The sequence below is a fragment of the Ursus arctos genome, chromosome X (assembly GCF_023065955.2).
Source record: "Ursus arctos isolate Adak ecotype North America chromosome X, UrsArc2.0, whole genome shotgun sequence".
Lineage (NCBI taxonomy): Eukaryota > Metazoa > Chordata > Mammalia > Carnivora > Ursidae > Ursus > Ursus arctos.
Genome location: NC_079873.1, coordinates 74,963,994 through 74,981,051, shown reverse-complemented (window position 1 = coordinate 74,981,051; position 17,058 = coordinate 74,963,994). Strand labels below are relative to the sequence as shown.

At 35.2% G+C, this 17,058-nt stretch overlaps 1 pseudogene; it reads right to left on the bottom strand.

Moving 5' to 3' along the window:
- Nucleotides 1-3,129: 3,129 nt before the first annotated feature.
- Nucleotides 3,130-17,058, bottom strand: part of LOC113244320 (60S ribosomal protein L12-like) — a 45,960-nt pseudogene continuing 32,031 nt past the window's right edge.

Here is a 17,058-nt window from a genome sequence, read left to right as displayed (position 1 = left end):
TTGAACTACCAAGGTATTAGAAGTAAGTCAGATTTCCCAAATTACCTTGGAAAATTCTATGGCTAAAATTTTAAAAATGTAATATCTTATGCTGGGTTTGAGTTAATGTTTGACTTAAATGTTTAAATGCATTGTTCCATTCCATTGTTCATTTCTGTTGGAGTAATCACCTGGAAGTTTGAAGAAACTTAATAATTTCTAAGTCAGAGGGAATAAAATAAAGGCCTGCTAGTGAAGGAGGCTCTTTCTTTACTTTGGGAAATAAGGAATGGGTGAACCACCAGGTGAAGGAATGGAATGGAAAGGACAATTTACAATGATCAAAACATAAAAATTTGCAAATGTAGACTCCCTGTCCCCAAAAGATGCAAGCTAGGGTGGGGTGAGGAATGAGATTTTTTAGTAATTCCAAGGGCCCTGTGGTCTACTGCAGTTGGTGTGGGCAATGTAATGCTTACGAAAAAGACTGGACAGGTAATTCATATTCAGTTCCTTGACTGACATTTAAAGAGCAGTCCGGGCAGATACATGCTTAGGTGCTGATGGTGACCAAAAAACATTGCACTTTCTCTAATCTGTGTTTTCAAATCAGTTTGGCCTATTTCCACAGTAGCTAACCAAACAATAATTTCAGCTTCATTTAGTTTCTAGAAAAATAGGCACTTGGTCTAGTTACAAAATGAAATTAGCAATCCATTTTAAAAGGGAAATAGATCATTTTAGGTAATTGGTAATGGGATTTTGCCATTGGTTGATTCCAATAAACATGGTCTTTGTGACATGATTGGAGAGCTGTGCATTGATGACTCTGAAAGAATCCCTGGTTTCAAGTCTAGAACCTAATGGACAGGTGTTCATTTCAGCATAATAGAAGGTGAATTAGAGTTTCAATTCAAATTCTACAAGATGGTATTGTCACAGATACTAAATGATACTATCAATGGTAGATATAATTCTCATATTAAACCAGAGATTAACATTAGGGCAAAATGTGCTAGGGCATGATAAGAGCATATGCACTAAGGAAGAGAAGTTCTAATTTTGAAATGAGATTAGGAGAATAATAAAAGGGCCATGAGTGTCTTTTCAGAATCACTAGAATAAAATTACTTCACGAGATCAGTGTGAGTTGGGGCAAGATAGTTATCCTAATATTTTAAAAACTTACATTTGGTCCACTTATATATTATATAAGGAAAATTAATACCTTGCTAATTATAAAACAAATATTATCATTTGAAAAAAAATTATACAAATATTCAATAAGCAGAAAATGACTTATACATTAAATTTATGTGCTAGAGTTTACCACTTACTAAACTGCCAAACTATTTTGTTGTTTATTATCACAACAGTATTTTTTTTCCCAAAATGCTGTATTATCAGTGCAGTTGTGATATCTATTTTAGGAATGACATTTTTAGTAATAGTTAGTCATTTTCCCCATGATGCTATTTGCTACACCTTTTAATTTCCTGCTTCCTTTTCAGCCATTAAACGTGTAAAGAATCATAATTTGGGTACTAATTTAGAAAATATAAACCATTTTAATTCATATAAAGTTTTAAGCTATGCCCAAATTCAGGACATTCTGAAGGCCACATGAAATATAATGTTTAATCTCTCGAAATGATCTGTTTAACTCAAAGCAAAAGAATTCTGCAGAATGCAAGGTAATCATATAGTTTCAATATTACCCTTTAATAACTGTGTTCAAAACATAGAGATAGAATGTCCTGTGACAGCTGTGTATGGTTGAGACTGTCCCTTGTCAAGATACAGTTCTCTGTTCTCAAAACGACCATAAGTGATTTTTAGGTAAGACCCTTTGTTGCTACTTTCAGGTTATCTCAATTTGCTCATATGTGTGACTAATTCATAGATTTTAAAGGTCTTTTCATTTACTGCACTGCATGAGGTGACAATCAAAGTTTGTTTTGTTCTGCCTGAATTTGATTTTATATCATCTTCACATATGGCACTTCAGCATTATCACCACCAGGCTTTTCCCATAAGAGCTGTGTACTCATGTTCTACAGCTCCTGATGTGACAGGGAATGCAGAGAATGGCACTGGATAACTGAGCCTGTCAAGAAAGGATGGATAGAGATTAAAATGAATGCATCATTTCTTATTCAGCTACACCATAAAGCTACTTTCAAAATGTGACTAGTTATTTGATGAAGAAGAGATTTTTAGGATAAGTCTCTATGAATGAAGCAGTTGTATCTCTATTTTACATAAATATGAGTATGTGCTTCATTCTTAGTAAAATGCCATTTGCTCATTTAGATTCCCAACAGAGTCTCAGGTTATCAACATTCATGTGATGGGACAAAAAGCTCAAGGCTGAGCCAGAAGAAATGAAGTGTATGTAAATAATAATCATCATTCTAATTACAGCATGGATATTTATTTTTATTGGTACTATCTATTGATAGCTTTCCATGTTCCAAGCATTGATCTAAGTCCTGTTCCAAATAAAATCTCATTTAATCTTTGCAACAGCTCTGAGAGTTATATTCTATTATCAGCCTCACTTTACTGATGAAGAAAATGAGGGTTAGCGAAGTTAAGTAACTTTCCCAAGGTACCTGTTTAAATGACAGAGCCAGAATTAGAACCAGACTCCAGACCTCAATTATATAGTGCTACTACCCATGGATATTCATTTTATTTCTCAGGTATCTTTTGATTATATTCCAAAGACACAAATATTTTTTTAAGATTATCTAAGTGCCCTTTATTTTTTTCTTTCCATAAGCATAACTATTTCAGAAGTTGACTTTGTCTTGAAGACAGTATGTCAAATTTTATATTCAAATAAAGGTCACTGAAGTAGTGAGCATGTGCCTATGGGATGAATTTGTCTACTGTGAATTATATATCATCCAACACTGGTTCGAATGACTATATTTATTATGTGGACTGGGGTGACAATGAGCAGGGGTAATTGTGCTCCAGCACTAAAAATCCACTACAGAATTTACCTGAGAATTCATGATGTTTCTTAAAGATACATAGCATGGAGTTACATTCATATTCCTAAACATTTTTGGATTCTTTATTTAATTAAATATTTTATTTTTGTCAAATGACCCTTTATGGAAATATTTTCCTTTGTAGTTCTTAACTAGCTGAGCATTCCATTGCACCATTGATGTCATCTATGATGTCATGAGGGTGGCATCTATCAACATTGCAGCCCACAGAATGGGCAGTCCCCAGGATCTCTTTAATGGTTCTAGAGAGTTCTCTGGCTAAAGATTGGTGCCACATCTGTTGGGCAATGTTGACAATCTAATCAAAAGTGACATTTCCACTGCATTTAATGTTTTTCTGCTTTTTTCTGTCTCTTGGCAGATCCTTGAGGGCTTTGAAAATCATGGCAGAGGCAGAAGGTACCATTTCAATTTGGGCCTGTGTTTTCTGACTGGTCAGTTTCACTGTAATCCTCAGACCCTTCCAATCACTGGTTGCCTTGGCAATGTCATCACCAAACTTTTTTGGAGACAGACCCAGCAGGCTGAACTTTGGAGCCAGGGCAGATGTGGCACTAACTTCCCCATAGGTACACCTCAGGTATATGACTTTGATCTTGTTGTGATTGAACTTAGGTGGCAGGATGGAGGGGCTAGTGTTGGATGAACCCGGATTCGGGACGATCAAAGACAGTTGCTCCTTTGCCTCTTCTAAGCCAAAAGGAAGTATCTTATTTTAAAGCCATATGAAATACATTATGTTTTATGTATCTTTTGACATAAGGCTAACTGTGTACAATATTCTCAAACCTACCAGCTGTGTTGAAGGAACAAAAACATTTTGTTTTCAGACACCTTGATAGAAATTCTGAAGTTTGTGAGAAAACAGAACTTAAAAACGTACTTTTGTGAACCACCAGAAACTCTGAAGTGATATTCAAAAGGGAAGAGTTCTTGATTTTTCCATAATAATATCCTTGTTGTTTTTAAGTAATAGATTGCCAAATTGAATTAAGCTTATTTTCCACTATGACTACTAGTTAGTCCCTTTACTTTTTGTTTCAGGATCTGCCAGAATAAAGAATGCATCCCCAGTCTGGGCCAGACTATACTTTGCTGGGTGAATCACCAAAAGAAAATTTTAGGCCCCACCGAGACTGGTTAAAACATAATTAAATGTTATGTTCATGTTTTATTCCCTCTGCCTTAAGGACAGAATCTTCACTTGCCCAAATTGCTTAGAGCTGGTGATTGAGGCAGATGGTAAGCAGGGAAGGGGTGGCAGGGTGGAGGCTGGGCTGTTGCCCTTACTCTAGGCCTTGGAACTTGGGCTCTTCAGGCTCCACCTATAGATGGATAGGGTTCTGACCTCTTTTATTACCTCTACCAAAGGAGAGGCTTGGAACTTAAGATGGCATGTACTTCCAATCTCTGCCAAGGGCATAATCCTTTTAGACCAGTGTTTTGTGAACTGTGGATTGTAACACATTGATGGGTTGTGAAATCAATTTAATGGGTTTAACCAGTATCTTGAAAACAATTTGGAATAGAGTATATTGTACATTTTCAAGCTTCTGTTTTTGTTGTGTGTGTGTCTCTGTGTGTGCTGGGTCACAATATAAAACGTATTTGTTACTGTTGGTGGTAAAAAAAACAAGGGTGAAAGCTACTGCTTTGGACTTCTATGCTTGATCTACCAACTATGCCATTCCTTTGCTTTATTTCAGAAGTAAAGGTGCCTTTTTTTTCCCTCCGAGTAAATTAGGGAGTTCAACAAATAAGTAGGATTTCTAAACACAGGGCTTCAAGCAGCCAGTCTGCATATATTGCTAATTCTTAATCAGTGCAGGTATGCAGCTATGGCATCATCCAGTTATCTTTGCATCTTAGTAAAAAGGCATATCTTGCATAAGAAAAGCAGACATAAATGATTAATATCCTCTGTTTACATAGGAAAAAAGTAATTATGTACTAGAAGTCAAGAGATTCAGATCTATATGAAAAATTTTCGCCAGTACTTAAACCAAATACCTATAATGTGCAAAGCACAGTATTGACAGAAGGAGTGAAAAAAAGAATGAAACCCAGGTTCTACTGTCAAAGGTACTTATAGCTAGTGAGAGAGACTTGTAAACTAATAATTCAAGGGAACAACCATTGTGGGATTATACAGGTTCTTGGTCTATTGGCTCCCAAATCCATTCCTCATATTTCCCCTGCTCTACTCTGTATCATGAGGAGCTGACCCCTACAGGTGGCATTTCCAAGTTTCTTTTGTCAACTAGCTTCTATATGGGTTTTAACAATGAAAGCCACTGGTAAGAAATTGGAGAACAGCAAGGCAAAGCCATAGTATTTTTCCCCGCTTTTTTTGGTGTCCATGACTTCAGCTCTCTTTGTAAAAAACTGCCATGGTTCTAGGTTTCCTTCAATGGCCCTACCCTATATTCTGGTTCTAGTTACATCTGCTCTTCCCTTTGACCTTATAGTCCAGTACTGTAGCAAAATCCTGCTTTTGTGAATTTCTCAATTGCTTCATCATTCCTTGTTGGCCTCTCAGAAATCTTTCATAACCTGTGTAAAATTTTTTTACATTAAATTCCCTTTGTTTTATGTACTTACAGTTGTTTCTGTTTTCTGGTTAGACTTTGGTTAATACAAGAGTTTAGAATGAAATATGTATGCATTATTCTCATAATAATAACTGATGTTAATTTAATGCTTACACATGTCAGGTATTATTCTAAGTGCCTTTCATGTAGAAACAGCTTTATTTCACAGACGAGGAAACTGAGGCACAGAAAGTTTACTTAACTTGCCCAAGATCATGTAACATTAAAGCATTGCCTTGCCCTGGTTTTCAGTTTGGATTTCTTTTTTAAACTACCCCATGCTTTACCTTAGAACTGTTCTGTTAGGTGTGACCATTCCTCAAATTTATTATGTATTTTGTAAATCCTGGTATCTTTTGATACTGATGGAGTGCTTGATCAATAAAAATGAACATTTATTGAGCACCAACTATATACTAAGCACTATGATAGGTGCTATACTTGAAAAAGGTATGATGACTGTGCTCTATAAAGCCACACCTCTTCCAACCTGCTTTTATAAGTGTGATGTCACTGCTCAAATCAAGGACTAAAATTAAGTAGAATAGACTTCAAAATTCCAGTCAAGTGAAATCTAAATGACAGCTCAGAAATGATATCAGTTTACTTTTGAAATAAAGTTGCATTTGGAAATTTTCCACTCTGATCCTCAAAGAAATCATTTGCAGCCTTATCCTGAAAACCAGTACTCCTTAATTTGTCCATTTGAAGTAAACACACATTTTAGTACCAGGGTAAATCAGGTTTGGGAAGTAATATTTCCTTTGTAGCTAAGTAATCATTGATGTACAACATTATGGTTGTTTCTCATTACTGTAGTTTGGGGAGCTACTTCTCTCAAACTTTCTCAATCAATATAATATAAATCTATCAGCTACCATCCAAACAACCCTCTGGGTATGGAATATTCAGCATGCATACAAGGCTACTCGTATTATGAACTGAAATGTACAATCAAGCAGAATGATGTGCACACAGCTGTTTTATATTTAGTTGGCTTTCTAATGTGAGCTAATTTGTTGTAGGGACTGAGGGCATTACTAAGATTTATTTCAAGTTTAGGATGAGATAAAAATTTTGTTTGAAGGTGAAACTTCAGTCTCCACTCAACTTTAGCAGACATTACTTTTGTATTTCTTAATGTTGGATGGATAAAAGTGTTTGATATATTAGCACATAGAAAGATAATAAGGCTTCACAACACCTCCTCCCTCCCTGAAACCAACATCTTAAAACCCTTACTTTCCTTTTGTAATGATAAATGTGAATAAGAGCAAAAGTGATATGAATATCACTTTGACTTGAAAACAGTCTATGTGAAAATTAGGTGGTAATTGCATAGCAAAATACAGTATTCACCTTGTTCTTCGATTTATATCTTATATCTTCTGACAGAAGGTAGGGCTGTTCAACAGATACCTAATGCATGGAAGGTGTTTCCATTTATGCATATTTTTCCCTTGCGCAAAGATGAAGCACAGAATGGGGGGGAAAAGATCTTGAGGAGAGTAAAATGTCATCTTCTGATTTTAGAATAAACTAGTGCTATCTCCTGAAACTATACTTCAGCAGAAAACCTTGTAAGAAGGGAATTAGCATCAAACCATCATGCAGAACACCACACTACAACTATTAAAAGGGATGAAGTTAGTGACCCTGAATGGAACAGTATTGTGTTGGTTATAAAACCTAAGTCTACTTTGTCAGTAGTGTAACAGGGTACAGAATTGTTAATTGTAACAACTATGGAAAATAGATGGACCAGAAACATTTAATTTTATTAATGAACATTGTTAATTTATTGAGAAATCTAAACTTTAGAGGAATGCTAGTTTCACTTTAGAAAAATTCTAGTTGTTCTTGTTGGCTCATTATGGAGACCTGGATGTCCTGTTTAATTCGAAAAACTAGCAGGTAGAACACATACATATTTTCTGCTTCTAAACAATCAGGAAGGAAGGTACAACATCTGTGTTATGGAATAAGATATATTAGTGCTATGTTAGTGACCCATTAACTAAGAATATAAATATTATAATTGAACAACTTTAAAGGCAGCATTGTTTAATAATAGGAAACCATCTATACAAGTTTAAATATGAGTACAAGGCCTGAAAAAAAATCAAAATCCAAGCAAGCTAAAGTTATAGCCCCAAATTAATATTTTAAATTCCATCATTAGCATTTGATTTCTTTACCCACTTATGGTCACTGCCATCTTCACAAAGATCTTAATGGTTCTTATCTCCTAAATATATAATATATTTTTCAATTTGTATATCTCCTTCCATTCTCACAGCCTCTACACTGGATCAAGCCACCTCTTGCATGGATCATTACAGTAAGATTCTAAACAGTGCTACTGCCTTCACACTTGTTGTTCTTGAATTTATTCTAATTCATTCTCCATACGTTAGTCAATGTGATATTTCTAACACATACATTCAATCATATCCATTTCTCCACTCAAAACCTTCCAGTGTTTTCCCTTTCCATTCAGGGGAATGGTATTTCTTAATATAGTATTTCAATTACTGCCTGATCTGACTTTGGTTTATTATCTCTGATGTTTAAGCACAATGAGGGTAGATGTTTGCCATAAATTAACATGGCCAGTGTTTTTAGCTCTTCCCTTTAAAAGGTGGAGTCTTTTTCCCCACCCTGTGAGTATAAGTTGGCCTTGTGACTCTGATCTCTAAAACATCACAGAAGTCAAAGTGTGAACTTGCATCTTCCATTCTTGTTCTCTGGGAACCCTGGCACTGTTGTGTGAAGCCTGAGCAAGCCATATTGAGGATGAATGGCCACATCAAGAGAAATAGCGAAATACAGTATTCACCTTGTTCTTCAATTTATATCTTACGTAAATGCTCTGACAGAAGGTAGGACTGTTCGATAGGTATCTAATGCATGGAAACATTTATGGAAACACCTTTCATGCATTAGGTGTATATATTTTTGACCCACAGAAGTACAAAAGCTAAACTGTCTTTTCATTTTGTTTTTTTCCACTTCAATGAAAAACATGATTTTTTATTCCATCACAATTTTTTATCCCAACAAACAGAATCATGACTCACGTTCCACAAATTAAGTATCTCTGTAATAGTCCATGTATTTCTGAGAGTTCTATCACATTTACTACAGCTCACCAACACCCTTTGCTCAGAGAGGTTGTGAAGACAATCATGACTTAGGAGTGTTGTTAGAGGTGGGGAGGAAGGCCCCTACAGCATAAACCTGCTTTGCATGAAAATCCTTGATTGGGGTGGCTCATTATGTAGGGATAGAACAACACTGGCTCCACAGCTATAATGTAATTATGAGTGGCCCCAGTCTCATGAAATCACATTTAACAATGAATCCAAAAGTAACAGAGGGTACAGACATGAAGCGACATCTATTTCCATGGAAAAGTATTCTAACTAACTTTATCTATAAGGAAAACCCAGACAAGGTGATATGTATGACCTGGTACCTAAGATTCTATTCTAGTCAGAAGTAATACCCCCTGAAGAGAAAACAGCTGTCAAGGTAGAGGAAAGAGATCCTGAAAGATAAATTTTCAGGGTAGTGACTATAACTCCAAGTTATTTAGGTTCACTAACCACTGATTAGAAATTTGGAGGGTCCAGAGGGGAAGCAATGCCTCAGAAATCCCTCAATAGGAGCTTCACTTCACACTTTCTTCCTTGACTAAATCCTTTGGAGTACCTGAAAGTTGAGACACTGGCCCAAAGCAATTCCTTGAATTTCCAAATAGAGTTCAGACCTAGGATAGCATGCCAAGATCTATCCTTTACTTAGGGAAGGGAGTCCTCAGCACATCTCTAATGGAACTTGAAGTTCTTTACAGGTTTATTGTGCTCTAATTACTTCATGTTTCCTCAGAACCTTCTTCATATCACATGGATTTGACATCACCATCAGAATCATCTATTTTTCCTTCAGTCAGTCATTCAGCATTTTTTGAGTGCCTGCTCTTTGCTAGATACTGTTTGAGGTAAAGCAGACTAAGATTACTGTCCTTGAGGGGGCTATGCTAGTAGGGGGAGACGAATAATAAAGAAAATAAATGAGTAAAATATATAGTATATAGAAAATGATAAGCACGGTCAAGAAAAAATAAAGTAAAGCAGGGGTGCCTGGGTGGCTCAGCCATTAAGCATTTGCCTTCGGCTCAGGTCATGATCCCAGGGTCCTGGAATCGAGCCCTGCATCAGGCTCCCTGCTCAGTGGGAAGCCTGCTTCTCCCTCTCACACTCCCCTTGCTTGTGTTCTCTCTCTTGCTGTCTCTCTCTGTCAAATAAAAAAATAAAATCTTTACCAAAAAAAGTAAAGCAGAATAAGGAGGGTTATAAGATCCAAGGCAGGGTGGGGTTTGCAGTAATCAAGGAAAGTTTCATTGAGAAAAAAATTTGAGTAAAGATTTGAAGGAAGTGAGTGAATTAAACAAATAGATATTGGGAGAAGAAAACTCCAGGCAGAATCAACAAGCCCCTAAGGGGATAACATGCTTGGCATGTTTGAGGGATAGCAAAGAGGCCAGTGTGACAGGAGCTGAGATAATACGTGGGAGAATAATATAAGAGGTCGGAGAGATCATGGGGACTAAATCATATAGGACCTCATTGGCTATTGTGAACAGTTTGGCTTTAACTTTGAAATAGAAATGCTTTGCAGGGTTTTGAACAGAAAACTGATATGATCTAATTTTCACTTTTAAAAGATCATTTTGGTTTCTTAGTTGAAAATAGACTATAGGGAAATAAGGAAGGATGCAGCAATACCAGTTGGGAGGCTATTGAATATGGTGCTGGCAAGGAGCAGGAGCATAGCTGCGGATGCGGTAAAAAGTGGTCAGATTCCAGATATATTTTGATAATAGACTAACAACATTTCCTGATGAATAAGCCACGGAATGTGAGGGAAATCAAGGAGTCAAAGATGACTCTAATGTCTCCAGACTTTTATGTAACACATCCTTCTTACGTATTCCTATAAAACTTACTGGTTTTTTTGTTGTTGTTGTTGTTGTTGTTCTAGTCAATCCAGGTCTCAACATTACCGACTAACAAACTGATTAATGAATAAATGTTATTTTAGTGTAGTTTTGGTTGTAAGTTATTGTTTTAGACTGACCTTAGGTTAAGCAGCCAGAGGGTGTAGAGATGATTTACTGAACTGAGGTTCAATCAAGGGTTAGAGCCTATTAAGTCACTTCCCAGGAAATCTTTCTTCATGCTACAAGCCCAAGTTCTTATGACAAGCCTGACTTCATGCCCCATTATGACAGCTTGCTTTTGCTTAGACTCAGAATTACTTTGGCTCTGAACTCCCTTAGATATATAATTAAGGATTAAATCTAGATTCTTAAAAAAGAGTTCAAAAGGCAAAGCCTAACTGCTACAAGTGGTAGGAACAGTTTATTCTCATTCACCCTATTGACCCAGGTTATTGGCCTTCCAAATGAAATACTTTAAAACTGACTTTTAAAACAGAAACTTCCTAATTCCTCTTCCATTCCTCAGTCCAAGAAGTTGATGTTTGAAACTCCAAAGGCATGTAGGTATTCCAATGAAGAGAACAAAATACTTTATTTTTTAATTTTTTTTGAGATTTTTTTTAAAATGTATTTGTCAGACCGAGAGAGAGAGCACAAGCACAAGCAGGGGGAGCTACAGGCTGAGGGAGAAGCAGGATCCCTGCTGAGCAGGGAGCCCAATGTGAGACTCTATCCCAGGACCCTAAAATCATGATGTGAGCTGAAGGCAGATGCTCAACCAACTGAGCCGCCCAGGCGTCCCAAAAACAAAATGCTTTATACCTCAAATGTAAGAGGCAATTATTCTTTGCTGGATCAATCCCAGAAGCATAACCATAGACTTAGTCCCCAAAGTCATCATTTGAGGAAATGCATGGAACAGTGGGGTCAGGAAATACCATAATGTTTTCAGTAACTGAAATAACACAGAGAATTTGTTTTTCAGGCTTCATATCTTGACTTCAGAAAAGAAAGAAAATCTAGTATTTGATTAACATCTTGTTTAGGAACATGGTAGGACTAAGAATTTGGCCATTGAGCATTTCTTCTCATTTTTAATAGATATATAAGAGAAACCAATTTAACAGTACTCACTAGTTTGCGATTCCTCAATTTAGAATTTTCTATTTCAGACTTAGTATGAAAAGTTTACAGCAGTATTTGAAAACTGTTTCCAAAATCACTTAGAGAAGGTGTCGATCAACAGAGACACACCTTTTTTACCTTTTCATGAATCAAGATAAGACATTTTATCTATTTCACTATCTAACTACTCTTTACCTTCAGAACTTGTTTATTCTTTGTTAAGAAAACTTACCTGAACCTTTACGTTTAGTCAGCATAGGACCTTTGGAGGACCTTCATCCTTTCTATAACAATCATCTAGGACAAGGAAATCTAACAAATATTTATTGTTATTATGTGCTATAGGATAATTAAATTAATGTAAGTATAAAGCATTTTATTCTGAAATTGACATGACCAAGCTTAGTCAGCTAAAGGCTCCAACTTCACCCTCAACTAATTTGACAAAAATTAGAAAATAAAACAGTTTTTTGGCTTAGGCTGTGTGTAAAATCAGGAAAGTTTTACTTTTTTCATTATATATTAACATTTTGTCCTCTTACATTCATTACCTACTTACTTCAGACACTAGAGTATCACTATCACACAACTTTATAATGAGGTTCTTTTGGTGTATGCAATTCAGTACCAAATTCTCTCAGTATCCAAAATAGACCCAACTAATTCCTTAAAATCCTAATATACTACCATGAGTTGCCGGTATATTAGCCATCTGCTAGATTAATTATTGTAGATATAACTTCATGGGAATAAGCAGTTTAATAGACCTGTCTTGGTTGAGAAGAAATAAATTGATCATTTCCTGTAGAAATATTAACTCTTTCAGAACTTTGGAGCCTTTATTAGGAACTATTGACCTAAAAAACAAACAAACAACAAAAGATACTTACTCCAAGAAACATTCCCTGATACCTATAGTGCATGTGTCTTTTTTTCGCCCAAGTCACTTCAACACTTGTGAATATAATTTATTCTGCTACTTTGTCATTGTACATTGCCTTTTGTTATCTTTCCATTCATCTTTGTGGTCATTAAAAAATGAGCAAGTGATACACAATTTAAATTGTATTTTATGATTTTTATATATTATTTATTTGTCTTGTAACCCTACTCCATTTTGTGTGTCATACTGTGCTATAAGCTGAAGGATATCCACCTCCCCAAATTTAAATGTTAAAATCCTAACCTCCAGTGTCTCACAATGTGACTATATTTGGATATATGCCATTTAAAGAGGCAATTAAGTTAAAATGAAGGCATTAGGGAGTTCCCTAATCCAATATGATTGGTGTCCTTATAAGAAGAGGAGATTGAGACACAAGCATGTATAGACAGATAACCATGTGAAGACACAGGAAGAAGGCAATCAACAAGGCAAGGAGAGAGGCTTAGGAAGAAACCAACCCTACTGACACCTCGATCTTGGACTTCTAGCCTCCAGAACTTTGAGAAAATAAATTTTTGTTGTTTAAGCCACCCAGTTTGTGATACGTTGTTACAGAAGCCTTAGCAAACTAATACATACAGCCAACCAACTTTTTTGTGGTTTGTGTATAAAGCAGAAGTATCTTATAAATGTGGGTTTGGAAATCCAGTTCTTTGTGAAGTATTTGTAATCACAATGATTTTCTTTCAGTGTCATTCCTTTTACATTGATCTGTTTCAGAGTTGAGTCATAAAGCATCATTATTCATTTAATTTGGTTGACAACTCTAGATGTATGCCTTAATTCAACACATATTGATTGTGTGCTTCTGGTAAGCTAGGTTCTCCTCTAGATATTGAGGATACAGTGGTGAATACACTAAGGCCTTCTCTTGGTGGAGGTTGCTTTCAAATAGTGGCAATAGTTAATGGATACCAAGTGGTTCATTTCTTGTCCTTACAAAAGTATATTTTTCTACATTAATGGCTTTAAGATAACAGTCAAGTATTGGTTTCTATTGTTATTTTAACGTATTTTTGAAGTTGCAAGATTTGTAAAAACCCAAATACTTTGAACTACTACATTCTAATGACATTTCACAGTGCATAGGATATTGTATACAACAGTTCAGCAAATGCTTGACAAAATTTATAATTTCTCCTTAAATTTGCTGTGGTGGGAAATGTTTGGTAGCACTACACACTCAATTTTCCATAATGTTAGCTATAATAATCACCACTGTGGTTTTTTTTGGTACCACATTGAGTTATTACTTTATTTGGCTATTAATTATCATCTACATTAATTTCTTCCTCATATTTTTATATTTACTTTATAAGACATTTGAATGCAGAATTGATTTTGGAAATTTAAAAAAATATTTCAGATTCTGTTGTTAGCCTGCTTTCTATACAGTATGGACACTACTGGCTAAGTATAGTCTGATAACATATTGTTGAAATGGAAATCTCTTCATGACATGGCAAATGTTTAGGAAACTGTCTTCTGATTTGGTGCCAAAACATGATAAATCTCCTAGATTAATAAAATGTCTGAGTTGTTCTTATGGGGAAAAATGACCATCCTAGTAACTGACTTTATTTTTATATGTTAGTTTCAACATCTTTTTTTCCCCAGTCTGTAGATTCCTTGTAGTTTTCCTTTGTTTTTAATTCTTCTTTTTTTGCTTTTATTTGTTAGTTTTAGAGCAAAGTAGGCAAGGAGTTCCATGTTTGCTAAATTGATTTCCATTTAATAAACAATTATAACAAAAGGTTTCATTGCTTTGTTTCACGCATTAATTTTTACCATCTTGGTTCTGACATGGATCTGAATATGATGTAGTTTGTATATTTCTAAAGAGGGATAATGAAGACTACATATTCATTGCTTTACACCTGTGTCTTAATGCTGGGGATTTTTGAAGATGATATATACACACTGAAAATTCAATGGATGACCTTAAAGTGCACTAACATTTCAAGTGACATTTTCCTGCATGATTTATACTTTGCCCAGTGGTCAGACAGTGAATCAGTCAAGCTTACTTATCCTGATTCATGAAAAGGTGAAAAGGTGTGTTCTCTGTGACTCAACACCTTCCCTGGGGTGATTTTGAAAACAGTTTTCAAAGACTTACTCTAACTTTTTAAACCTGATTCGAAAGTTTGAAGCCCTGAAAACAAAACAAAACAAAAAAAACAAAACAACAAAATGATAAATAATATTTGGTTATTGTATTTATAAAACACAATTCTTTCAAGACCAGATGGTATTTTTAAAATTCATTACCTCTTTCTCTCTAACAAATTACGTGCATTTTTTCTTTATTGCAAGAACTGGTCCAACTACATTTTTCCTTCATAGCTTGGATATAGGCTGGGGAATTATGCACATATTTGACAGTCAGGAGATATTTGGAATTTCACAAAGATTACTAAAAAAAAAGGGTCCAGAATAATTTGATGTCAGAAAACAAAGCAATTTATTCCTAGGAGGAAGTAAAGAGCACTAGGAGAATGAAAACCAAAATAGATTTAACTGTAAACAATATTTTTTTAAATTTATTTTTACTTTTACAAAAAGAATAGAGTCCAGACAGCAGCTATAAATAACAAGGTCATCTACTTAGGTGAGAAAAACCAATCTGTTTTCTCCAAGTAAGCATATACATGCAGTTGCTCTTGCCAAGTGCCAACACCTTGGACAGTGTATGCAGAGAGAAGACAAAAGCTGTCCTTGCCAATAAGAACTTCCAGAGTCAGAAGTTCCACAGGTTTCAGGAGTAATGAAAAATGTATTTGCTATACTGAAAGAGTATATAGGTTCATTCATAAGAGTTCATTAGTCAAGACCATGTAAAGTCCTTACAAGTCAATGGAAAGAAAACTGTGCAAACAACAATTGTCAAAGACCAATGGAAGAGCAGGGAAAGATCTGAGAGTTCCATTAAACTCTCCTTCTTATGTCAAAGCAAAATCTGTAGTGAAAGGAAAATGTAAAATTGAAAAGGAAAGAAAAAAGCTCTAGTTCTATAAACAACATACCTAGCAGAATGGCTAAAAGCATGAAAGTAAAAAATCAATTTTTTCCCCATATCATCTATATGAGTTCAGGATTGGAAAGCAAAGCAATATACGGCACTTGTGTACTAAAATGTGTTATGGCACAGTTCATTGCCATAAACGAATAACAGCAATCTACCTCCTCTTTGAAATGGAGATCAGTAAACAGGCTTCATCATATCAAGGGATTTCAGTAAACAGATAAGTGGATTTGGGTGTCTACCAAGTATCAGTTTTTTAGAGTTTAACTGGTTATATATGTTAAATTGGGCAGCTTGTTGGGTTTGAAACATTTCAGATTCAGTCCATTACTCTTATTTTTAGGGGACTTCAGTTTCATTAGATATATTTATTTTTTTAAGAAAAAATATTAACTGTTTCAAATGATAGTGACCTTTTATTGTAATTAATCACTCTATCAGTATGTAAGGCTTATAACTTTGTGTCTTGGTGATAAAATTCAGTCTTACGTTTACAACGGAAATGGAGACCACAATAATGTTTTATGAAAGAAGTAAAGTCAATAGCTTTATTCACTCTGCAGCAGGTTCATAATTTCAAAGTGTAGAGTATTTCTGGTTGTTGATAGAGATCTTTTGCAAGACAGTTGCTTTGAGCTATGGATAACATGGGTTAGAGAAGGGATTGGTGGGAAGAGATAGCAATCACATCTCCAAAATAATGAAACATTATAGAAATTACTATAGAAACCTTGGGGATATCAAGTTGATACCTGATTTCCATTTCTCAGAAATGATGATTCTGGGTTTATTAATTACCCGTGAAACCATACTTTGATTTGGCATGAGAAAAATACTGCTATTAAAGGACAACATGTTTATGGGACACCTGGGTGGCTCAGTTGGTTGAGCGTCTGGGTATTGATTTCAACTCAGGTCATGATCTCAGGGTCATGAGATCAAGCCCTGCATTGGGCTCTGCACTCAGCAGGGAGTCTGCTTGAGTTTCTCTCTCCCTCTCCCTCCACCCCTCCCTCTACTCTCTCTCTCTGAAATAAATAAATAAATCTTTAAAAAAGATGACATGTTTCTGAAAACCCAAATTTTTTACTTCTTTAGGACATCAGGTACCTATACAATTGATTAATGTTGCTATTCTATGACTCTATTTTCATCTTCTGATCCCAAACAAACAAAAAAAATATATAAGTTTGGAATAATTTATTTTTAGGAATAAATTATTAGCTTTAAAGCAAAAAACATTAGCTTTAATAATAATTGAATAAATTATTAGCTTTAAAGCAAAAAACATTAGCTTTAATAATAATTGAAGTAAGTTTCAGTCTTAGGAATCATGAAAGCCAAGATTTTTTTTTTAATTTTTC